This window comes from Hyperolius riggenbachi, chromosome 2, assembly GCF_040937935.1.
Source record: "Hyperolius riggenbachi isolate aHypRig1 chromosome 2, aHypRig1.pri, whole genome shotgun sequence".
Classification (NCBI taxonomy): domain Eukaryota; kingdom Metazoa; phylum Chordata; class Amphibia; order Anura; family Hyperoliidae; genus Hyperolius; species Hyperolius riggenbachi.
The window spans coordinates 207709951-207735949 of NC_090647.1; the positions used below are offsets into that span (position 1 = coordinate 207709951).

At 44.3% G+C, this 25999-nt stretch overlaps 1 protein-coding gene across 4 annotated transcripts in view; it reads left to right on the forward strand.

Moving 5' to 3' along the window:
* Positions 1-25999, forward strand: part of MYO16 (myosin XVI) — a 490337-nt gene that overhangs the window by 123002 nt on the left and 341336 nt on the right. The gene's annotated exons all lie outside the window — the stretch shown is intronic.

Here is a 25999-nt window from a genome sequence, read left to right on the forward strand (position 1 = left end):
CGTGCGTGCGTGCGTGCGTGCGTGCGTGCGTGCGCGCTGGTTGCTTTTAGACCTGATCACTGTCAGTTTTTATGTTGCAAAGAGGAGAAAGTATGACAGATATCCAGCAAAATTGATACAGGTTATATAAAGAATGCTTTAAAGAGAAACTCCGACCAAGAATTAAACTTTATCCTAATCAGTAGCTGATACCCCCTTGTACATGAGAAATCTATTCCTTTTCACAAACAGACCATCAGGGGGCGCTGTATGGCTGATATTGTAGTGAAACCCCTCCCACAAGAAAAGTACGTGCTCTTGGCAGTTTCCTGTCTGTGAACCTTGCTGCATTGTGGGAAATAGCTGTTTACAGCTGTTTCCAACTGCTAAAAAAGCATGCAGCAGCTACATCACCTGCCAACAGTAAAAATGTCACCATGTAATAAATGTCAAAATGTAAATCAGGAATTTAAAAGATTTTACAATGGGCAAACACTGACTAAATCATTTATACATAATTCTTGTAAAAATGAAGCACTTTTTTATTACATTATTTTCACTGGAGTTCCTCTTTAAAAGTAAAAAAAAAAAAAAAAAAAAAAACCTACTGTGCTTCCTTCTAAAATATAAGAAAAGAGGCTTCCCATAATCCAGCAGTTTTGGGCGAACAGTGTTCTAAGAGCGCATGGCCGAACGTTCCCCGAACGTTCGGCTAGCGCTGTGATTGGCCGAACGGGTCACGTGGTTCGGGCCCGAACGCGCTCTGATTGGCCGAACGGTCACGTGGTTCGGGTAAATAAATACCCGAACCACGTCATATCTCCGCCATTTGTCTGTGGGTTTAGCTTTGGGTAGGCAGGCAGGGTAGTTCGCTCTCCAGCCACGCTAGCCAGGGTCCCCCCCAGTCATTGTGTGTCGCTGCTGGGAACAGTAGTACACCGCTCGCTCAGCCACACTATATATAGCATTGTTTACTGCCACTGTGTACCTCGCTCAGCCACGCTATATATATAGCATTGTGTTTTCTGACACTCTGTGTACACGGCTTAGCCTGACTAATATAGCATTGTGTGTACTGCCACTGTGCACCTCGCTCAGCCACGCTATATATAGCATTGTGTGTACTGCCACTGTGCACCTCGCTCAGCCACGCTATATATATAGCATTGTGTGTACTGCCACTGTGCACCTCGCTTAGCCACGCTATATATATAGCATTGTGTTTTCTGACACTCTGTGTACACGGCTTAGCCTGACTAATATAGCATTGTGTGTACTGCCACTGTGCACCTCGCTCAGCCACGCTATAAATAGCATTGTGTGTACTGCCACTGTGCACCTCGCTCAGCCACGCTATATATAGCATTGTGTGTACTGCCACTGTGCACCTCGCTCAGCCACGCTATATATAGCATTGTGTGTACTGCCACTGTGCACCTCGCTCAGCCACGCTATATATATAGCATTGTGTTTTCTGACACTCTGTGTACACGGCTTAGCCTGACTAATATAGCATTGTGTGTACTGCCACTGTGCACCTCGCTCAGCCACGCTATATATAGCATTGTGTGTACTGCCACTGTGCACCTCGCTCAGCCACGCTATATATAGCATTGTGTGTACTGCCACTGTGCACCTCGCTCAGCCACGCTATATATAGCATTGTGTGTACTGCCACTGTGCACCTCGCTCAGCCACGCTATATATATAGCATTGTGTTTTCTGACACTCTGTGTACACGGCTTAGCCTGACTAATATAGCATTGTGTGTACTGCCACTGTGCACCTCGCTCAGCCACGCTATATATAGCATTGTGTGTACTGCCACGGTGCACCTCGCTCAGCCACGCTATATATAGCATTGTGTGTACTGCCACTGTGCACCTCGCTCAGCCACGCTATATATATAGCATTGTGTGTACTGCCACTGTGCACCTCGCTCAGCCACGCTATATATAGCATTGTGTTTTCTGACACTCTGTGTACACGGCTTAGCCTGACTATATAGCATTGTGTGTACTGCCACTGTGCACCTCGCTCAGCCACGCTATATATAGCATTGTGTTTACTGCCACTCTGTGTACACCGCTCAGCCAGACTATATACCGTTGTTTACTGACACTCTGTGTACACCGCTCAGCCAGACTATATACCATTGTTTACTGACACTCTGTGTACACGGCTCAGCCTTACTATAAAGCATTGTGTGTACTGCCACTGTGCACCTCGCTCAGCCACGCTATATATAGCATTGTGTTTTCTGACACTCTGTGTACACGGCTTAGCCTGACTAATATAGCATTGTGTGTACTGCCACTGTGCACCTCGCTCAGCCACGCTATATATAGCATTGTGTTTTCTGACACTCTGTGTACACGGCTTAGCCAGACTATATAGCATTGTGTGTACTGCCACTCTGTGTACACCGCTCAGCCAGACTATATAGCATTGTGTTTACTTCCACTCTGTGTCTGCTGGGCCTGGGAACAGTAGTACACCGCTCACCCGCCACTGTATAGCATTGTGCTCTGTGTTGCTGCTGGGAATAGTGGTACTGTATAGCATTTCTGTACTGCCACTGTACTGCTGCCAGTCAGCGTGTACTGTAAGGATAAGTGAAATGAGGAAGAAATCCGGTGAAAGAGGAAGGGGCAAGGGAAGAGGTGTTTCCCCTGACGGTTCACGTACAGGCCACAGGGGAGCACCCAAGAAAACCCACTCAATACCGCCCATGTTGTCCAGGACAACAACCCTCACAAATCCAAAAGAACAGGACCAGATAATTACTTGGATGACCTCTCAAGCGTCCAGCAGTGGGTTAAGCAGCACCAGCACATCACGCACGAGGTCCGAGTCCTCAGCCAGGTACAAGGAGCCAGTGGGCACAAAGCTGACACAACCGGCAGCGACACCACGCACACAACTGCCAGATAACCAGTCCTATGAATTACCTCAGGACACAATGGGGTATTCGCAGGAGCTATTCCCAGCCCAACAAACTTCCACCTATGAAAGGTCAATGGAGGAACAGCCAGAAATGTTGTGCCCGGATTCACAACCATTAACTGTGGGAAATGCACCGCGCACTGAAATACAAGGCGAGTCCGAGGAGGACTCGGAAACCCAAATCCCAGAGCAAGTTGGGCAGGAGGGGTTGCAATTGCAGGAGGTCGGCCGACAAGATCTGGAAGACGACGTTGGAGTGAGCTGCGCAGAGGTTGTTCTGGGGAGCTCTACTCCACGGCGGCGGCCCCCCACAATGACATATGACGAGTTTGAGGAGATGGAAGAGGAGGGTATGGACAATGTGGACAGAGACCCAGATTTTATTTGTGAACGAGAACATCGCCGTCGTAGCAGCAGCACAGATGAGTCTGTTGAAGAACCCACTGCTGCACGAGTTCGCCTTGTGCCACAAGGTAGGCGGCGCGCAATTTCAGGCACCACAAGCGTGGAAGTTAGAGTGAGAGGCAAAAGAGGAGGAAACAGAAATCGCCAGCAAGGAGGCAGGTGCTCCAAAGTCTGGGCTTTCTTTGAAGACTGCACTGAGGATGTTACCATGGCGATTTGCAAGGTGTGCAAGACTCGCCTGAGCAGGGGGAAAAGTATTAACAACCTCTCCACCACCAGCATGAGCCGCCACATGCTATCCAAACATCCCACTCTGTGGGCAAACGCGGCAGGTCAGGGTACCAGCAACACTGCCTCCCTTGGGTTCACCAGACTCACCACCAGACCCGCCTCAGCAGCAGCAGTAGCCCAGCCATTGCGTGGTTCACAACATTCACAAACATCAGACGACGCTGACACTGTCACTTTCCGGAGTAGTGCTCTTGAGGTCTCCCAGTGTTCATCAAACACAACAACCAACAGCCCTTCCGTGTGCAGCGCTACGGTTCAGTTGTCTGTGTCGGAGATGTTTGAGCGCAAGAGGAAATTGCCAGCAAATGACCCCCGGGCCGTGGCAGTAACAGCCAGCATAGCCAAGCTTCTGGCCTGCGAAATGCTGCCATATCGAGTGGTGGAGACAAACAGCTTCAAGGGCATGATGTCAGTGGCCATCCCACGTTACGTGGTTCCCAGCCGCTACCACTTTGCGCGCTCTGCAGTGCCTGAGTTGCATGAGCACGTGGTCAGCAAACTAACCCGAAGCTTGAAGAATGCCGTTGCCTGCAAGGTTCACCTCACCACTGACACCTGGACGAGTGCGTTCGGCCAGGGTCGATACATCTCCCTTACCGCGCACTGGGTGAACCTTGTGGAGCCTGGCAGCGATTCCTCACCTGCTACGGCGCGGGTGTTGCCCACGCCGCAAACAGCTGCACCGCCGTCCCTCCCACTGGATAACAACAGCAGCACCTACCTCTCTGACTCCTTCTCCTCCAACGCATCTCAAAGCTGTACCTCATCCGGAAACGCTAACCCAGCAGCAGTAGGATCGTGGAAGCAGTGCAGCACAGCTGTTGGCATGCGTCAGCAAGCGTTGCTGAAGCTGATCTGCCTTGGGGATAAGCAGCACACAGGGGAGGAAATTTGGAGGGGAATAAAGGAACAGACGGATTTGTGGCTGGCACCGCTGGACCTGAAACCGGGCATGGTTGTGTGTGATAATGGGAGTAATCTCATTCGCGCTTTAAGGTTGGCTAAGCTGACACACATCCCTTGCCTGGCGCACGTGATGAACCTAGTAGTTCAGCGGTTCCTGAGGACATACCCAGGCGTGGCCGATCTTCTGTTGAAGGTGCGTCGAGTGGCCAAACATTGTAGAAATTCCAGTACTGCTTCGGGGGCACTCGCCAAGATGCAGGAGCGCTTCAATCTCCCCCACCATCGCTTGCTGTGTGATGTCCCTACGCGCTGGAATTCTACGCTGCACATGCTAGCACGCTTTTGTGAGCAGAAGAGTGCAGTGGTCCAGTACATGACGGCGCAGTACCGAGGCGCATCCGGACAGCTGCCAAGCTTCTGTGGATCCGATTGGGCCAACATGTTGGACCTCTGCCAAGTCCTCCAAAATTTTGAGCAATCCACGTTGCTTGTGAGCAGTGACAACTCTTCAGTCAGCATTACCATACCACTGCTGTGTTTACTGAAGAGGTCGATGTTAAAAATCAAGGAAACAGCTGTCATGATGCAACTGGGGGAATCTGAAGGAGAAAACAATCAGGGTGATGGTACCAACATCAGGCCATCCGCCTCAGGGAACGCTGGCCCCAGCAGCTATGACGAAGAAGAGGAGGAGGAACAGCTGGAGTTGGAGCAGGAATTTCATGCCACCACTGACGAGGGCCAGAGCGGTGCACGTTGGACTTCCACAATTCAACGCGAATGGTCAGCAGAAGCAGACCAGGAGGAAGGTGACGACTATGATGCATCACAACAACTATCACAACGCTCACAAGAGGATGATGAGGATTCTGGTAGGACTCTGGCACACATGGCTCAATTCATGCTAGACTGCATTGAACGTGACCCACGCATTGTGCGCATTCTGGACAACACCAATTACTGGGTTTATACCCTTCTGGATCCACGGTACAAACACAATGTTCCAAAACTGCTTGAAGAAAGAGTCAGACAGGTCAAAATGGAAGAATACCAGCAGGCCCTTGTGGAGACTTTAGAGAGGAGATTGACATCCTCCCCCTCCTCTAGCCAGTTGTACGCAGACAGACTGACTTCCGCAAACCCAGGACGACCAGGAGGGCAGCAAACAACGCAAGCCGCAGCTAGTACCCAAAAGGTAACGGTATCGGCAGTGTCCTTGGAGTGGGAAAATTTTCTGACACCCATGCAGCAGCAGCCCACTGAACAGCAAGCGTGCAGATCCACCTCCAACACCGATCGCCTGGAGAAGATGGTCAAGGACTACATGTCAGATGACGTAGCTGTGTCGAACAATCCATCTGCACCCTTCAACTATTGGGTATCGAAGCTAGACACCTGGCACGAACTGGCAATGTACGCAATAGAGGTGCTGGCTTGCCCGGCAGCCAGCGTTATGTCGGAACGCTGTTTCAGTGCTGCCGGAGGCATCGTCACAGATCGGCGTATCCGCCTCTCTACAGAAAATGCAGACCGTCTGACTCAAATTAAAATGAATCAATCCTGGATTGGAAATGACTACGCAACACTCCAGGACCCCAACCAAGTAACATGACCAATGAACATCTGGGATGGTGTAGCGTTTCCGGTCCCTGTTTATTGAACCTCTCATCTGTATTACATTTATGACTGCATGGCGGCAAAAAGCATTGCTGCTATATCCGCACGCTTTTTGTCCTCATGCAAGGCCTGGGTTGTTGTGTCTCAAAAACCGTGGCCTTCTCCTCCTGCGCCTGCTCCTGTTCCATCACGTCTGCTGCTGCTGGGTTAGCGTTGCCGCGTGGTCCCTGTTTATTGAACCACTTATCTTTATTACATTTATGACTGCATGGCGGTACAAAGCATGCTATCCGCACGCTTCTTGCCCTCATGCAAGGCCTGGGTTGTTGTGTCTCACAAAGCGTGGCCTTCTCCTCCTGCGCCTCCTCCTGTTCCATCACGTGTGCTGCTGCTGGGTTAGCGTTGCCGCGTGGTCCCTGTTTATTGAACCACTTATCTTTATTACATTTATGACTGCATGGCGGTACAAAGCATGCTATCCGCACGCTTCTTGCCCTCATGCAAGGCCTGGGTTGTTGTGTCTCACAAAGCGTGGCCTTCTCCTCCTGCGCCTCCTCCTGTTCCATCACGTGTGCTGCTGCTGGGTTAGCGTTGCCGCGTGGTCCCTGTTTATTGAACCACTTATCTTTATTACATTTATGACTGCATGGCGGTACAAAGCATGCTATCCGCACGCTTCTTGCCCTCATGCAAGGCCTGGGTTGTTGTGTCTCAAAAACCGTGGCCTTCTCCTCCTGCGCCTCCTCCTGTTCCATCACGTGTGCTGCTGCTGGGTTAGCGTTGCCGCGTGGTCCCTGTTTATTGAACCACTTATCTTTATTACATTTATGACTGCATGGCGGTACAAAGCATGCTATCCGCACGCTTCTTGCCCTCATGCAAGGCCTGGGTTGTTGTGTCTCACAAAGCGTGGCCTTCTCCTCCTGCGCCTCCTCCTGTTCCATCACGTGTGCTGCTGCTGGGTTAGCGTTGCCGCGTGGTCCCTGTTTATTGAACCACTTATCTTTATTACATTTATGACTGCATGGCGGTACAAAGCATGCTATCCGCACGCTTCTTGCCCTCATGCAAGGCCTGGGTTGTTGTGTCTCACAAAGCGTGGCCTTCTCCTCCTGCGCCTCCTCCTGTTCCATCACGTGTGCTGCTGCTGGGTTAGCGTTACCGGTCCCTTTTCCTGGAACCTCTTATATGTATTACATTTATGACTGCATGCCGACAAAAAACATGTTACCTGTGCAAAGAAAACAGACATTTCCCGCATTTAAAAGACAGTTTTCCCTTTGAAACTTTAAAATCGATTTTCTCAAAAACTATAAGCTCTTTTTGCTACGTTTTTTTCCCTCTTGTACCCACTCCCAAGGTGCACATACCCTGTAAATTTGGGGTATGTAGCATGTAAGGAGGCTTTACAAACCACAAAAGTTCGGGTCCCCATTGACTTCCATTATGTTCGGAGTTCGGGTCGAACACCCGAACATCGCGGCCATGTTCGGCCTGTTCGGCCCGAACCCGAACATCTAGATGTTCGCCCAACACTAATCTGAGGAGGTCTTGAAATCAGTTGGGGTGTTCCAGGAGGTCTGGCAGTGGGGAGGTAATGGGGGAGTGTTTGATGTAGTAATATCTTTAAACTCACTCCTTAAAGGGAACCCAAGGTGAGAGACATGTGGAGGCTGACATATGTATTTCCTTTTAAAAAATGCACATTGCCTGACTGTCCTGCTTATCCACTCTAATACTTTTAGCTATAGACCTGAAAAAGAATGCAGTTATAGTGCTCTGACCCAAGTCTGAGTGTAGTAGCTACATGCTTGTTATAGGGATGTGATTCAGACACTACTGATACCATAAAGATGAGCAGGAATGTCAGGCAACTGGTATTGATGAAAATAAATAAATATTTCATCTTCCATATGTCTCTCATCTTGGGTTCCTTTTTAACCAAAGATGTGTTTGACTGTAACCATGCTTGAGTAACTTAACAGACCTGAAGAAAAGATCAGTCTTTCCAGATAACAGGAACACTGCTGTTTAAGGAGTTATATTTATTCATCAGTTATGTGACATCACAAAGATCCTAGCAATAAAATGCACATCTTTAGGTATAATATTTGTGCCTTGGAGTAAAGCCTTCATAATTGTATGAAAATGCTGAGATGCAAGCTCAGCTGAACATGAAAATGATTGATATACCAGCAGGAAGTGTACAACAGTTAGAACTCTTGCATGGATAATTAGACTTTATCCCCTGGGTAGTCTGCAGTACTATTTGACAAGTCAAAAGGAGACGATCTGCATTCAGCTTGAGCCTTCTCTTCACAAGTGGCATAAGTACTGCTCATCTTTCCTCACTGCATCATCTTACAGGGGGGGGGGGGGGGGGGGAGGCAGAATAGATGCAGAGAAACCGACTCCTATGAATGCCTATGGACCTGTTTCCACTATTTCTACTTCTACTAACACGATTTTTCTGATGCAGATTTTCCCACAGGCATTCATTGGAGTTAGATTGGATGCAGAATGGATGCAGAGACTAGTTTGAATGATTGGCCAGAGTTATTGAGGTGCTGCTTCTGCTTCTAAGGTGCTGCTTCTTGTAAGATGCTATCTGTAGTCATGCAGATGGAATGCCAAAAGTATGCCAAAGCAGATACAGGAAGTACATTGGTTCATCATTTATATGTTTTCCAATGGAGAAGGAAGGGAGGCGAAGACCACCCATTGCACCTCATTACAGTAGTGACTGGTTGGTGAAAGGCAAAAAAATGGATGTTTAATATGGGAGGTGTGACACAGGCTGAGAGCAAGATATGAGACTGCCTACCAACCTGCTTACAAATTGTCAGCCCAAAAGATAATTATCTGTAGGTAGTTTTATGAACAAATGACAAAAAAAATGTTTGTGTGTATACAGTGGGATGCGAAAGTTTAGGCAACTTTGTTAATCCTCATGATTTACCTGTATAAATCGTTGGTTGTTATGATAAAAAATGCCAGTTAAATATATCATATAGGAGACACACACAGTGATATTTGAGAAGTTAAATGAAGTTTATTGGATTTACAGAAAGTGTGCAATAATTGTTTAAACAAAATTAGGCAGGTGCATAAATTTGGGCACACAAAAAATAAATGAAATCAGTATTTAGTGGATCCTCCTTTTGCAGAAATTACAGCCTCTAAATGCTTCCTGTAGGTTCCAATGAGAGTCTGGATTCTGGTTGAAGGTATTTTGGACCATTCCTCTTCACAAAACATCTCTAGTTCATTTTTAATAGATTTTTAATTATATTAAGGTCTGGGGACTGAGATGGCCATTCCAGAACGTTGTACTTGTTCCTCTGCATGAATGCCTTAGTAGATTTTGAGCAGTGTTTAGGGTTGTTGTCTAGTTGAAAGATCCAGCCCCGGCGCAGCTTCAGCTTTGTCATTGATTCCTGGACATTGGTCTCCAGAATCTGCTGATACTGAGTGTAATCCATGCGTCCCTTAACTTTGACAAGATTCCCAGTCCCTGCACTGGCCACACAGCCCCACAGCATGATGGAACCACCACCATATTTTACTGTAGGTAGCAGATGTTTTTCTTGGAATGCTGTTGTTTTTCCTCCATGCATTTGGGTATTGTTATGCCCGAATAACTTAATTTTAGTTTCATCAGTTCACAGCACCTTGTTGCAAAATGAAGCTGGCTTGTCCAAATGTGCTTAGCATACCTCAAGTGGCTTTGTTTGTGTGTTGGGCGAAGAAAAGGCTTCCTCTGCATGACTCTCGCATTCAGCATCTCCTTATGTAAAGTGCACTGAATGGTTGAACGATATACAGTGACTCCATCTGCAGCAAGATGATGTTGTAGGTCTTTGGTGCTGGTCTGTGGGTTGACTCGGACTGTTCTCACCATTCGCCGCTTCTGTTTATGCAAGATTTTTCTTGGTCTGCTACTTCGAGCCTTAACTTGAACTGAGCCTGTGGTCTTCCATTTCCTCAATATGTTCCTAATTATGGAAACAGACAGCTGAAATCTCTGAGACAGCTTTCTGTATCCTTCCCCTAAACCATGATAGTGAACAATCTTTGTCTTCAGGTCATTTGAGAGTTGTTTTGAGACCCCCATGTTGCTACTCTTCAGAGAAAACGAAGAGGAGGGAAACCTACAATTAACACCCTTAAATAATCTTTCTCATAATTGGATTCACCTGTGTATGTAGGTCAGGGGTCACTGAGTTTAAAAAAAGCCAATTTGAGTTCCAATAATTAGTTCTAAAGGTTTCGGAATCAATAAAATGACATCAATGTCCACATTTATGCACCTGCCTAATTTTACTTAAACAATTATTGCACACTTTCTGTAAATCCAATAAACTTCATTCCACTTCTCAAATATCACTGTGTGTGTCTCCTCTCCTATATGATATATTTAACTGACATTTTTTCTCGTAACAACCAACGATTTATACAGGAAAATCATGACAATTGACAAGGTTGCCCAAACATTCACATCCCACTGCCTGTGTATATATATATATATATATATATATGGTGTATCATAATGGACAGAAGCAACAACTTTTTTTACTTATCTAATTCAGTAAGTCTTGTCTTTAGAACCTGAGCAAAAGTGTTTCAGGGGGTTGACTAGTACTTTTACTGAAGCAATTGTTATGCCAAAGCATTTGTAGAGAATGTAGGTAGCTGCTGAGATTTCAGAGACTGCAATGTGACACAAGTGATATCTCTATTACTGGCATGCCTCTCTGGGAAGCCTCTGTGTTTTCATCGTCTTTAACCCAAAGCAGTTTTTCCCAGTGAGTGCACATCTGATACCAGTAATTGCTTAGCCTGAAGGCTACAGGACTTCATACAGTGTAGCTAATGGATAGTGATGATCCTGGAATTGCGAAAGGTGTTGATGTTTTTCTGAGTAAGTTTGTTATACAGAGAACTTTCCTGAAAGCTGAAGCCAGAGGCTACAGAAGAGACCCTGAACTAGAAAAAATATTATACAAACTCTGTTCCTAAAAAGTTAGAACACTGCAAAATGCAAATAAAAACAGGATGAATTTATGAATCATTTATGAATCATTTAAACCCTATAATTAATTGAAAATAATACAAAGACAGCATATCAAATATTGAAAATTTAATATTTCATTAATTTATGACACAATTCTATTCATCTAATGATGGCAGCATGTTTAAAAAATAGTTGGGACAGGACAACTAAAGACTGGATAAGTTGTGTAATGCAAAAAAACAGACAGACAAAAAAACTCACTACTAATTATGTTCAATATCAAATTGTCAGTAATATAATAATAATAATTTCAACTTGTGTCTAGCGCTTTTCTCCTGTCGGATTCAAGGACTCCTCCTTACTGAACAGGTGCTGGCTTACTGAATGCCAACCAGTACACTATCTAGCCACCTTTGTTTTATTAAAAAAAAAAAAATATCGGTCAGGAGCCAATTTAATTGGATGGAGTTTCATTGGCTCCTGACCCCATGGTTACTGTGGGACAATCACAGTAATCACAGGGCAAATTAGAGAAAGGATGGCTCTGGTCGTTAAAGGGACTCCGAGCAGTGCAGAAACTATGGAAATATGCATATCATTTTAAAGCTCTCTTTCTCCTCTTTCCAATGATATATAAACCGCCGCCCTACGCCTTTTAGTTTTCGCTATTTTCACGATTGAAATTGCCGCAGCCGCAATTTCAATCACGAAAATAGAGAAAACTAAAAGGTGTAGGGCAACGATTTATGTGTCGTCAGAAAGAGGAGAAAGAGAGCTTTAAAATGATATCCATCTTTCCATAGTTACTTGTGTTACACAGGACGACACTTTCCCCAGTGTCAGCAGCTCCATTCAGCAGAAAAAGTCGCCCTGTGTAATACAATGTAACTATGGAAAGATGGATATCATTTTAAAGCTCTCTTTCTGGCGACACCTAAATCGTCGCCTTACGCCTTTTAGTTTTCGCTATTTTTGCGATTGAAATAGCGGCCGCGGCAATTTCAATCACGAAAATAGCGAAAACTAAAAGGCGTAGGGTGGTGGTTTATATATCATTGGAAAGAGGAGAAAGAGAGCTTTAAAATGATATGCATCTTTCCATAGTTTCTGCACTGCTCGGAGTCCCTTTAAGGGGCTGGGGTCAGAGCCATCCGGTTTCAAATGGGTTGAGAATACAAATATTCTCTAACTTAAAACTGCAAAGAATGTGAAAATGTATCATCTAGTCCAAGGCTTTTCAACCTGTGGAACGCATACCACTGGTGGTACTTTGCTGTTGGCCAGGTGGTACACACCAGGTTTGCCTCCCACTTTATCGCCCGCATGCCACGTGTCCTGGTCCTGTCCTGCCTCCACAAAGTTTGGCTCCTCCTCCCTCGCTCCTTGCTGTGCTGCTCTGCAGCATACTTCAGACCTCAGATCAGTGGGGAAGAGACAGCCAGGCAAATAGTGCACAGTGATGTCGCAGATACAGGAAGGGACATCACTGCTCACTTCCTGTATTTGAAGTATACACGCCGTCACCATGCACCGTTTGCCTGACTGTCACTTCTCTGCGGCTGGCTTAACAATGATCTGAGGTGTGAACTATTCCGCAGGGCAGCACAGCAAGGAGTGAGCAAGGGGGGAGCCGAACTTTGTGGTGAGTCACTGCCTAGCTCTCAACTCTCTGACGGTGGGACTAGGCTACCTATAATTATGCAGGGGGGGGAGCTCTGTAATAACAGTGCAGGAGATTTGGGCGCAGCCGGCGCCATCATAGGCCGAAATAGGAATTATGGCTATAGCGGCGCACAGTCAGTAATCTCGGCGCCATCAGAAGACAGTGCTGAAGTTGCTTTTAAAACACTGTAATTCTGCTGCCAGCAATAGCTGTATACCAGCTGTATCCTGCGCCCAATCTCCCAGCGGGCAGTTCAGATGTATGCGTGTGGGGGGGGGAGAGGAACTTGCAAGGCTACCTATATTGGCAATCTACCTACAGATTGCCAATACTGACAATATGTAGGCTTGCAATCTAATTGTAGTCATTTTCCCCACCAATGCCTCCTACTTTTCCCCTCCCATATGCCCTCTTCTTTTCTTAAAGTGTACCTGTAAGAAAAAAAGTGCCCTGGGGGGTACTTACCTCAGGGAAGGGGAGGCCTTTGTATCCTAAAGAGGTTTCCCCCTTCCTCCACAGTAGAAGGGATCCAGTTCTGGGAGCCCCAAAGTTCTCCTTGTCGGTGTGCGCATACACAGTAGTATTTGTTTTCCTTGACTGCAGTGCTTGAGTTTAGGTTTTCTTTAAAGAGGTTCTGTGGGATTCTAAAAATCAATCAAACAAGATGACACTTATCTGGGGCTTCTCTCGGCCCACTGCAGCTGTAATGTCCCGTGCCGTCCTCCTACGATGCTCCATTTCCCGCCGCTGGTCAATTTGAGAGTTAAAAAATGACCGTTAGAAAATGGCAGTTGGGAAATGACAGTTGAAAAATGACAGTTGGGAAATGGCAGTTGAAAAATGACAGTTGGAAAATGACAGTTGGAAAATGGCAGTTAAAAGTTGAACGTCATTTTCCAACTGTCATTTTCCAACTGTCATTTTCCAACTGCCATTTTCCAACTGCCATTTTCCAACTGTCAAATTTTAACTGCCATTTTTCAACTGTCAAATTTGAACAGCAATTTTCCAACTGCCATTTTTCAACTGCCATTTTTCAACTGTCAATTTTTAACTGCCATTTTCTAACTGCCATTTTCCAACTGTCATTTTCCAACTGTCATTTTCCAACTGCCACTTTTCAACTGTCAAATCTTAACTGCCATTTTCCAACTGCCATTTTCTAACTGGCATTTTCCAACTGTCAAATTGTAACTGTCATTTTCCAACTGCCATTTTTCATCTGTCAAATTTTAACTGCCATTTTCCAACTGTCATTTTTCAACTGTTGTTTTTTAACTGCCATTTTCCATTTGTCAAATTTTAACTGCTATTTTCCAACTGTCATTTTCCAACTGCCATTTTCTAATTGTCATTTTACAACTGCCAAATTTTAACTGTTGTTTTTCAACTGTCATTTTTCAACTGCCATTTCTGAACTGTCATTTTCCAACAGCCAAATTTTAACTGTTTTTCGACTGCCATTATTTTCCTACTGTCATCTTTCAACTTCCATTTTTCGACTATCCTTTTCCAGTTGTTGTTTCTTCCTTTCCTATTTTATTTATTTCGCAAACAAAAGCCTTGAGATCCTCAGTGTTGAATGTTGATTTGCCACCTCATTTTGTGTTTTGGGGGCTAGATTTGCATCACGATTTGCACAATTTAAAACTGGCTATCTCTAACAGTGACAGGTGGCTGGAAAGTGCAATGGTTAAGGGCTCTGCCTCTGACGTAGGAGATCTGGGTTCAAATCTTGGCTCTTGCTATTCAGTAAGCCAGCACCTATTCCGTAAGGAGTTCTTTTGGCAAGACACTCTAACACTGCTACTGCAGCTATTTTCAACCGGGGATCCGCGAAACCCTAGGGTTCCGTGAGACTCCTCCAGGGGTTACGCGGCATTTTTGCCACTTTTGCGGGACAAAATAGTCCTGCTTTCCCATTTATGTGGACGCTCTATTGATGCGTCCAATAGTTCCGCTTCCTTAGTCATGGACGCTCTATTGATGCGTCCGGCAGATTGATCTAATCTGCAGCGCATCTCCCTGCTCTCCTATTGGGCTGCTTAAGTGCCCATCATAATTCAAACAGTAGGCGGAGAGCGAGCGAGTGCGTAGCAAGTGTGGAGGAGACAAGTCTGGGCCGGGGAAGTGACGATGAGCAGCATGGAGAAGACCAAGGCAGTGACAGACGGTGAGTATATTCCCCCTTCTCCTGCTGAGTACCAATGGGCACCAAGCACTGAGCACCGAGGACAGTATATTTTTTGAGGGAGAGATAGCCAGGCATGCGCTGTGTTGGGGGGATGGGGGCAGTCACCTGCAGTCCATTCACCTGCAGCCCATTCACCTGCAGCCCATTCTCATTTCCAGCCAGGATGTGGCCTACCTACCTACCTACCCACCCACCCATCCACAACCAGTCATGCAGGGGTTGGGTAATTGGTGGCATTCTTATGTGAGGTGATTGCTACACTGTGGGGTCATTGTTGCACTTCATATTTTGAGAGACTGCTGCACCATGGGGTAATTGTTGCCATTCTGATGTGGGATGAATGCTGTACTGGGGGGTAATTGTTACCATTCTAATGTGGGGTGATTGCTGTACTGAGGGGTAATTGTTGCCATTCTAATGTGGTGTGATTGTTGCACTGTGGGGTAATTGTTGCCATTCTAATGTGGGGTGATTGCTGCACTGTGGGGTAATTGTTGCCATTCTAATGTGGGGTGATTGCTGTACTGGGGGGTAATTGTTGCCATTCTAATGTGGGGTGATTGTTGCCATTCTAATGTGGGGTGATTGCTGCACTGTGGGGTAATTGTTGCCATCCTAATGTGGTGTGATTGTTGCACTGTGGGGTAATTGTTGCCATTCTAATGTAGGGTGATTCATGTGCTATGGGGTAATTGTTGCATTTCATTTTTGGGGTAATTTTTTTGCACTGTGGGGTAATTGTTGCACATCATATGTGGAGTAATTGTTTCATTTAATATTTGGGTGTGACTGCTGCATATGTAACATGGCGTAGTGATTGCTGTGTATGTATTGACACTGGTACTACAGGTAACCAGGATGTGTACAATAGTAAGTAATAGGAAAAACTCAAAAAAGTGGCGTGAATTTATACAGGGGTTCTCCGAGAGGCCGAGACTTGAAAAATTTTGTAGGCGTTCCTTGACTCTAAAAAGGTTGAGAAAGGCCGGCCTACTGAGTACGCTGTAGTGGCTTGCCTCGCAAGCGCTTTGAGTCCGACAGAAGAAAAGCGCTATACAAAAAAAGGAATTATTATATGGATAACTGTAGAGAGGGAGTGGAGGAAAAAGCCTATGTTGGTGTTTTATCTTCCTATCTTGCTCCCAGTCTAATGACCCATTTATTGGCTTCAACTTTCATAGTGGTTCTCTTTCCAGGCTAGCAGCACTTTTAGCCACCTTTGAAACTTGTCCACACATTCTCTACCTTAGTGTTTGGTACTTGTGTTCCTCCACGATGGTGACCCTCTTTTTCTTGGGCTACTTCAAATGTATTTGTTTATTGTGCATTGTGGTGATTTATTATTGCGGAGTTTTTCAGATGAACGTGCACTGTTTTTTCTTGATAAAGAGGTACTTTGTTGCTTTGGAACATTGGATTATATTAATTGCAGCATGAATCTACAGATTTTTCTGTACCAATTTTTTGAAGTGCCAACCATTTACTTTTCTTTACAAAAATGTATGGCACGTGTGTTGCTCTGCGTTGCAGTATTAATTGAAATGAGACAGCACTGTGTTGGCACAGAAATGCACGCATCAGTTTATTGTCAGAACACACTGCTGCACAGCACGTGAGAGTCTGAGACACATTACTGAAATAAGCTCAGCAATGCAGCAGTACAGCCTGACCTTCCCGGTTGTTATCAAATTACCATTTTAAAGGACCACTATAGTGAAAAAGTAAGCAGTTAAAATCTTTCAGAACCAACATGTTTTGGACTAGTTGAGTTCTTCATTGGGGATACAAAGGGTTTTCTTTGTTTTTTAAAATAATTTCCTAAATGGCAGTTGCTAAGTCTAACTGCCAAAATAGTGTGCGAGTAGGGACGCTGGCTGGTCCTATTTTGGAGGTCAGACTTAATGGCCGTTCAGCAAATGCTTTTGAAAACAAGGGGAAACCCTGAGACTCCATCGTGAGGAGATGGACTAGTCCAAAACCTGCTGGTTCTGTCCGCTTTTGAAGCGGACCTAAAGTGAGAGCTTCCTCTCTGCTCTAAGGAGTTAAGCAACAGCATCATAACTTTAAAGAAAAACATTTATTTGTTACAACTTACAGAAATCTTACAAAAACCCTGCCGTGTTTACTTTCTGGTGTCCTAGGAACACAAAAGGGTTAACCTCCTGTGTTTACATATTAGCCCAAACTGGCATAGAGTGGCACACCTGACAGCCCCAATTTACACATGCTGTTTACTTGTTGATAAGGCCTAATTAGACAGGCTAATCTCTCTAGACCAGGGCTTTGCACCTGTGGTACACTTGCCACCGATGGTACTTTGCTTTTGGCCAGGTGGTACACACCAGATTTGCCTGCCACTTTTTTGTCCATCTGCCACTTGTCCTGGTCCTTTCCTGCCTCCATAAAGTTTGGCTCCCCCTCCCTCGCTTCTTTCTGTGCCGCTCTGCAGCATACTTCAGACCTCAGATCAGTGTGGAGGAGACAGCCAGGCCAACGGTGCACAGTGATGGTGCAGATACAGAAAATGACATCACTACTCATTTGAAGTATACACGCCGTCACTGTGCATCGCTTGCCTGGCTGTCTCTTCACTGCAGCTGGCTTACCAATGATCTGAGGTGTGAACTATTCCGCAGGGCAGCACAGCAAGGAGTGAGCAAAGGGGGACCCGAACTTTGTGGTGAGTCACTGCCTAGCTCTCAGGTGGTGGGGCCAGTCTACCTATAATTAAGCGTGTAGGGGGTGGGGTGGAACTTGTATGGCTACCTATATTGGCAATCTACCTCTAGATTGCCAATACTGACAATATGTAGGCTAGCAATCTAATTGTAGTTTTTTTCCCCACCAATGCCTCCTACTTCCCCCCCCCCCCCCCCCCCAAATGCCTTTTTTTCTTAAAGTGTACCTTGTAAGAAAAAAGTGCCCCGGGGGTACTTACCTCAGGGAAGGGGAGGCCTTTGTATCCTAAAGAAGTTTCCCCCTTCCTCCTCAGTAGATGAGATCCAGTGCTGGGAGCCCCATAGTTCTCCTCATCGGTGTGCGCATGCACAGTGGCTGCTCTCCATTCAGGCTCCAGCAGAAACATCCAAGCCCGATCGCATCCAATCTACTGTGCAGACACACTGGTGGTATTTGAAAGTTTTCAAGCAATAAAAGTAGTACAATTAGTGGAAAGGTTGAAAAGCCCTGATCTAGTCTATATGCCTGTGTCTTTAATTGGATGACCAGCCCTGCCTTGCAGCCGTTAATAACAAAAGTGCTGTTTCATCTGAGTGCTGGGCATTTTTCTATTAGTTTGATAGTTATATGTAAGATGGCTGTTGATTCCCCTGTTCCAGTTTTACTGTTCTAGGCCCAGTGCACACTAAAAACCTCTAGCAGATCTGCAAAACTAAAGGTTTTTGAAGCAGATTTCAGAGCGATTCTAGGCATGATCAGAGACGTTTTCTAAACATGCCTAGCGTTTTTTGGAGCGTTTTTGTGTAGCAGATTACAAATATTGTTACAGTAAAGCTGTTACTGAACAGCTACTGTAACAAAAACGCCTCTCAGATCTAGTGTTTTTCAGATCGGTTTTCCACTATCCTATACTTTAACATTGAGGCAGAAGCTAAAAAATGCTGCAGCCTCCAAGTTTGCGTTTGTGGAAAAAACAACCTGTTTTGGTGTGCACCATCCCATTCACTTTCATTAGCCAAGCGGTTTTCCCCCTGCAAGCGCTTTAAAAAACGCTTCAGAACCGCTCTGGTGTGCACCAGCCCATAGTGCTGATTTCCAAATTGCTATGGGCAACAGGCACAAATACTTTCCACACATGAGGCTTAAGCTGCAGTTCTGTATTTTGCTCAAGATTGGCTATAGCAGGCTAAATGAAAATGGTTAGACACTAAACTGCTTCCAGTATCACATGATTACAGATAGTGACAGCTGGAGCACCTTGATGAGGGAGGAAGGGGTGGACCAATAAATCAAACTAAAATCTCAACTCATATACACATAAAATACCAATGTAAAGACAAAAAAAAACATTGATGTCATCATAAGATTGCCGTGTGTATTATGTCTTCAAATAGGTCTTTACTTTTTTTCTTTTGTTTTTCCACAAGCAAAAAAGGTTTGAATTGGGGTGGTAAAGTATGTGGCAGCTTATGGTTGCTGGCTCTGTGAAAATCAAACTTTGCAGGCCAATCATATATTAGGGGATATACTCAAACCAAGCATTTGGGTCTTGTATTTGGGAGTTTTAAGTTTGCTCTGAATGTCAGTAATGCAATGAGAGTAAATGCCTATTGATAACCAAAGGTTCCTATTAACTATCTTTTTATTTATTTCTTAAACTAGTTAGAACCTGTTTGGCTATTTCAGGAGAAAACAAAGCAACATTTTCTTTCTTTATCACAACAGTAGCATTGTGTGTTTCTCACTGAATTACTTACATCTTGCCACCAGAAGTTAGTGTTGACTAAATGGCACTTGATGATGATGATGATGTTGTTGTTGCATATCTAGCAAGTTTAATACTGTAAATCCAGGTCGGTGGTTGTTCTCTGTTTGCTGTTTTCCAATCTTCTCCGGTCCTGGAGCAATTTAATAGCCTATTATGTAATCATGTGCTATTATTCTGTTTGTGCATGTGATTGTACTGATTATTACAGCAAACAATTTTGGGTAATGTGTAACAAGAGTAAAGTTGCTCATGTAGTTTAAGCCAAATAAATGCAAAGGACTACACAATACAGCTAGCTAGGGATGCTCGCTGGATTCCGCAGAATTCTTAATTCCGCGATTCTGGAAGGAATTAGGTCAATTCCGATTCCGGCAGTCGAAACGGAATTGCTAAATCTCTAAAACGGAATTCCGCAGAAAATTTTTTATTTCCACAGAATTAACCTCTCTCCTCCTCCTCTCTCATCTTCCTGGGAATTGTAGTATTTCAAAAGCCAGCTTATTTACCATGGCTGGGAATTGAATCCAGGCTGGGCATTAAACCCAGGTCTCAGTGTGTGGTAGGTATCTGACTTAACCCCTATACCACCAACCACACTACATGCTGAAGCCAGCCTAGCATGTACCATTATGATTAATCCAAGAGAAAAAGTAGCATGCTTAAAGAGACTCTGTAACATATTTGCGGGCCTTGTTTCTTCTGTCCTATAAGTTCCTATTACTGTTCTAATGTGGTCTGTCTTACTGCAGCCTTTTCTACTTGCACTGTCTCTGTAATAAATCTTATCTCCTTTCCTCTGTCATGTCTGTCGGGCTGAGGCTGGAATGTGTGTAATGTGCAGCACTGCTTGTCATTGGCAGAAGCTTTACACCCCCCCCCCTACAAGCTCTGCATGAGTCACACAGTAAGCTAGTTCTCAGCCTATGATACTCTGGTTAGAAGCCAGTCTTTTGTTTGTAAACACTGCCTAAAACTGTTAATTACAAACCAGGATTGCAGCAGGGAGTGGCAGAAACAGCACAGAGAGGCACAGGAGAACATAAGGAATAGAATGGTATGCTTTCTATTGTAAGAATTTTAGAGTACAGATTCTCTTTAAGGATTAGTAGAATTTCAAAAGCCAGCTTACATACCGTGGTTGGGAATTGAACCCAGGTCTCAGTGTGTGGTAGGTATCTGACTTAACCCCTATACCACCAACCACACTACATGCTGAAGCCAGCCTAGCATGTACCATTTATGATCAATCCAAGAGAAAAATGAGCTCTCACTAAGGATTTGTAGCCAGGCATGGCCTTGCCTTTTGTGTTCAACAGTTGTCCGAAGAGAACCCCAGATAGCCAGGTAGATTCATCTCTCTCTCTCCCTCTCTCTCTCTAGTAGGGATTATCACCGCTTTCCACGGAATTGTATTTTCCGGAATTTTTAGGCGGAAATTGGTCATTCCATTCCGTTTGGTCAGAACGAAATTGCTTTTTTAATCTGGCGGAATTCCGAAAATGCCTGTGAATTTCTGCCGGTATCCGTTGATGGTTTTAAGCTGAAAATTCAGTTCAATGGCATCAAGTCCTAGAGAGAGAGAGAGAGAGAGAGAGAGAGAGAGAGAGAGAGAGAGAGCTCATTTTTCTCTTGGATTGATCATAATGGTACATGCTAGCCTGGCTTTAGCACGTGTGGTTGGTTGGTATAAGGGTTAAGTCAGATACCTACCACACACTGAGATCTGGGTTCAATTCCCAGCCACGGTATGTAAGCTGGCTTTTGAAATACTACAAATCCTTAAGCATGCTACTTTTTCTCTTGGATTAATCATAATGGTACATGCTAGGCTAGCTTCAGCATGTAGTGTGGTTGGTGGTATAGGGGTTAAGTCAGACCTACCACACACTGAGACCTGGGTTCAATTCCCAGCCCAGCCTGGGTTCAATTCCCAGCCACGGTATGTAAGTTGGCTTTTGAAATACAACAATTCCCAGGAGGATGAGACCCTCCTCCCTCCCGGGAGAAGGGAGGAAGGGAGGAAGGACTAAGTGAACAGTTAATAGGGACTATGGGCTACCATATAGAATAAACAAGTTCACTTTATCGATTTTTTAAATTTTTCCAACGGAATCCGGAATTCCGCGGAATTTCGTAGAAATACAGCGGAATTTTCATAGCGACGGAATTTAACACTGATGGAATCCGTGATTTCCGGCGGAACGGAATTTGCTGGTTCTGATCATCCCTACAGCTAACTGTTCCATACTGAGCAACTGAGTTTTTACCACCTGCACATGAAGGGATAATTACAGTTTAGGTGGGTTAAACACACAAATAGATTTTCAAATGACCCTATGTAAAATAGTTTTATAAAGCGCTTTTGTCTGCAAAAAAGTTTACACTGGTTTCAACAACAAAAAATTGAACATGAAATGAGAGGAATAAAAAAATAAAAAATAAAGATTAAACTGGAAAAATGATTATAATGCTCCTTACTATTACATTACAATCAATTGATTTTTTTTTTTTAATTTTTTTTTTTTTTACGATTAGTTTATGACCATTTTGCAGATCAATCTTTGGGAATCTTAAAGGAATTAATGGAATGGCGAAGTGGAGGAAATGAGAGGGTGATGGGAGGGAACATTACTACATGCCTGCCTCTTCCTGCCTGAAAATAGGACTTTATGATTATGGGCAGTGGCGTACCTAGGGCGTTTGACACCTTGTACTGGGTATTAAATGACACCCCCTCCCGCCCAAAAAATAGGAAAGGAGTGAGTGTGGCATGCCAAATGCACCACGGTGAGTAATGCCAAGTATAGGTGCCCCCAGTATACGTAGCCTGGTATAAGTTGCCCCCAGTATACGTAGCCTGGTATAAGTTGCCCCCAGTATACGTAGCCTGGAATAGTTGCCCCCATTATAGGTAGCCTGGAATAGTTGCCCCATTATAGGTAGCCTGGAATAGTTGCCCCATTATAGGTAGCCTGAAATAGTTGCCCCCATTATAGGTAGCCTGGAATAGTTGCTACCAATATAGGTGGCCTGGAATAGTTGTCCCTAGTATAGGTAGCCTGGAATAGGCTAGAATAGAATCTATGTCTACTTTCCCTGAGCTGTTTTATGCTATGTACAGATGGGCAATATTTGTTGTTCTGAACAACCAATATTGATCATTCTGGACAACTGGTTTCAGGAAAAAGCACTTTACATACATGTTGTTTGGCTGTAGCATCAGCCAGTTCTGTTCTATGGAGCGGGAAGGACTATAACAGGCAAGTGGAACCCACAATGGTATGAACAATGTGCTTTTCGATCCTATCCCTAGTTGTTGCCAGGGTATCCCGGAAGCTATGCTGACAACCTCATAGTCTATAAATGGTGATGTAATGTTTTAATGGCACCCCCATTCAGGGTAAGCCCTCCAGTTTAGCTAAACCGATCCCCCTACTTGCTGGTGGAGGAAGTCCTGACAACCTTATTGATGATGTAATTGCTCACATATGGCATTGCGTTTTGCCAATTAGTCCTTGTATAAGACAGCTATCTGCAGTAATATGGCATTATCTGGGTGTGCAGACATTTAAAAGGGGAACTTATGGAAAGTCAGAAAACCACCAAGAAATACTGAAGGGGCTATTAAAATAAATTCTGTGTTTTGTCATTTTTTTAAATATACTGGGGTGTTTTTATTGTGTCATGTAATCCATTCATTTGTAAATATACCAATCCTATAAATGTTATTCACAGAAATAATTAACAGTAGAATGGTAATAGTTTGATAAAGGGAATAGAACCAGCCAGTTTTGAGTGTGATGTACCATTTTAATCTTGTAGGACATAACTGGACTTAGGAGCTCAGCTCGCCTGCAGCAGAACTGTTGAAGCTGTTAAGGGTAAATGATCAAGAAAGATACACAGAAAGCTGTGGCAAAGAGGAGGGCTGTTGTTCAGGGGAACCAATCAGGCATCAGCTGTTTAATGAACCAAGGATTTTGACTGGCTGCTCTTGGTAGCTGCTCCTGTTTTATTCGACCTGATACTGTAAAAGGTTGATTATGTTTCTATTTTTAGCCTTTTTTCTTTTTTATTTCTTTTTAATATTTTAGTAGTGTTTTACAGTGTTTACAAGAATATGCAAATAAAAAGTGACTTTAGCAGTTTGAATGAAAGCCAAAACGTGTCCTTCAATGTGACTCTTTGCATTGAGTCATAGCTGAGGCTTTCTAAGACTGCAAATTATGTCCCTTTAAGCAAAATGTGAGACTGATGATGTTAAATTAAAATCTATGACAGACAATTGTCTCTCATTCTGGGGTTTGTATTCAGGTCAGCTTTAGTGTTATAATTGCAACAAGTAATGAAAGCTAAGCTATTAAGGTTTAACCCAGTTTGTATAGCAGGACATTTGTAGCCTAGAGTGAGACACATGTCTGTTGGCTGAAGTATGGAAATTTAGAGATACACAACTAACAGAAGCATTGTTTCTGAAATATCACCTAAGGCATCTGAAGACAAGGTTGCAGAAGATCACGACACATCAAACAAAACAGTACTGAAAAACTATGTGACCTTCCCAGGCTTGTGAAATTAAGATAAGGACTACATTTTTGGTTGATGCTAGGGAAGCAATATTCTTTGCTATTGTTCTACAATTAACTCTGTAAGCAAGTTAAGCCCAGTGCATACTGTTACTGACTATAAAAGGATTACTGTGAAATTTCATTAGTAGAGTTGGTTAATGACATCCTAACTGTTGCAACTTGCATACAAATTGCAGTAGTTGGCATTGAGTGCATTACATAATCCTATTTTTAAGCTGCATTCAATTTTGCAAGCTTTGTTAGAATCTCATTGGCCAAGTGTGGTCATAGACGGAATGATGTGCTACACTTTCCTCCTTCATTTTATCTATCATCTCACTGTGCCTGCGCTGGCCTGGCTGTGCACGTCCTACAGCGCGTGCCCATAGACGGGATCGCTCTGCGCATGATGTCACTATTGACATCATGCTAATGCGATGATTGTTCCCGTACGCGCACTGTAGGACGCTCAGTGAAGCTTGACTCCGGTGACCTGGAAGATGCTGCTCGAGGGGCTTCAGATATGCATCAGTACAGCTCCCCCTACATGCCTGCTGCCCACCCCCGTTTCTCCTAGTGTGTTGGGCTCAGTTATCCTTTAAGGGTTAGGTGTCTGGAACTGCTTTTGTGTGAGGGAGATGGTTAAGGGTTACGCATCAGGAAGGGGGTTTGTGTGTGAGGGAAAATGGTTAAAGGTCAGGCATCGAGGGGGGAGCTTTCTGTGAGAGTAGGAGTAGGTTTAACCATAGTAACATAATGGTAAGATTTACGGCACCTTCCTTGCACCTGATTTGCTCTGGTTCCTGTATTTTACGTACACTACAAATAACATGGTGTATAACACTGCCCCTGTATAAAGCACCTATAAAGACTGCAAGATACTAAACAATAGTCCTGAATTTTAGGTGGGTCCAGTTATTTTGGTGGTTTGTTTATTGCTTAAATGTCAGATAGTGTGTAAAAGGTCTAGAGCCACTTTTCCTCTTTTTTGTTTTTTAGTGTTCTCTATCCCTCTCTGTAGAATTTAGGTTTTAGTGGAATTAGGCTTTAGTAGAATTAGACTTTAAAAGACATCTGTAGCGGAGACTGCCATCATCATAATTTTACCTGAAATTGCATATGACTCAAGAAAGGGTGGTGAATCCTAAATGCTTAATAGCAGATCACTTATGATATCCCCACTGGAGGCACCTTAGCAGAGTGTTCCCCAATCCTGTCCTCAAGGCCCACCAACAGTGCATGGTTTGTGGGAGCCACAGATGTAGTTAATCATCTCTGCTGAGACACTAATTACCTCACCTGTGCATGTTTGTGGTTTTCTGCAAAACTTGTACTGTTGGTGAGCCTTGAGGACAGGGTTGGGGAACACTGCTAGCAGATAAGGGCCTTTGAGTCAGTGACTTAGCAGTATGCAGATCCAATGTTCTGACTCAAGTCTGAGCACACCAACTTCAAGCTTATGCCAGGTGTGAGGGTTTATTTGGTATGCTCTTTTGAAGTGATGTATTCACTTTCTGTTAGGATAGGAAGTCAGAGACAGTATTGCAGATAGGACAACTTAAAGTAACCAAAATATATTGCATTTCTACATTAGACTTCAAGGAAATACATTTTAGTTTTGTAGGTTTTTAGAACATTTCTCCAGTCACAGAAATTGGCTGTATTGCATTTAGTATAGTCGAGCTGAATCTAGACTTCTTATTGGTTAGAGACTGCCCAGCAAGCTCATGGTAAACTCCTAGGAACTTGTAAGGGGTTAAATAGGACCTAAAAAACCCTTACTAAAATGCTATTCAAAACCTAAGCGTGCCTTCTTAAAATAGAAGGTATTTGCAATTATTCAGGTTGGAGTGAGCATATGATGTCTCCCACAATGCATCACTGCTGGATATGCAAATCATCCCTGTCAGGAACTGGCCCGCGGCACGCCTGCGTATACGATTCCCGACTGCGGGTTTGACCAGATCGA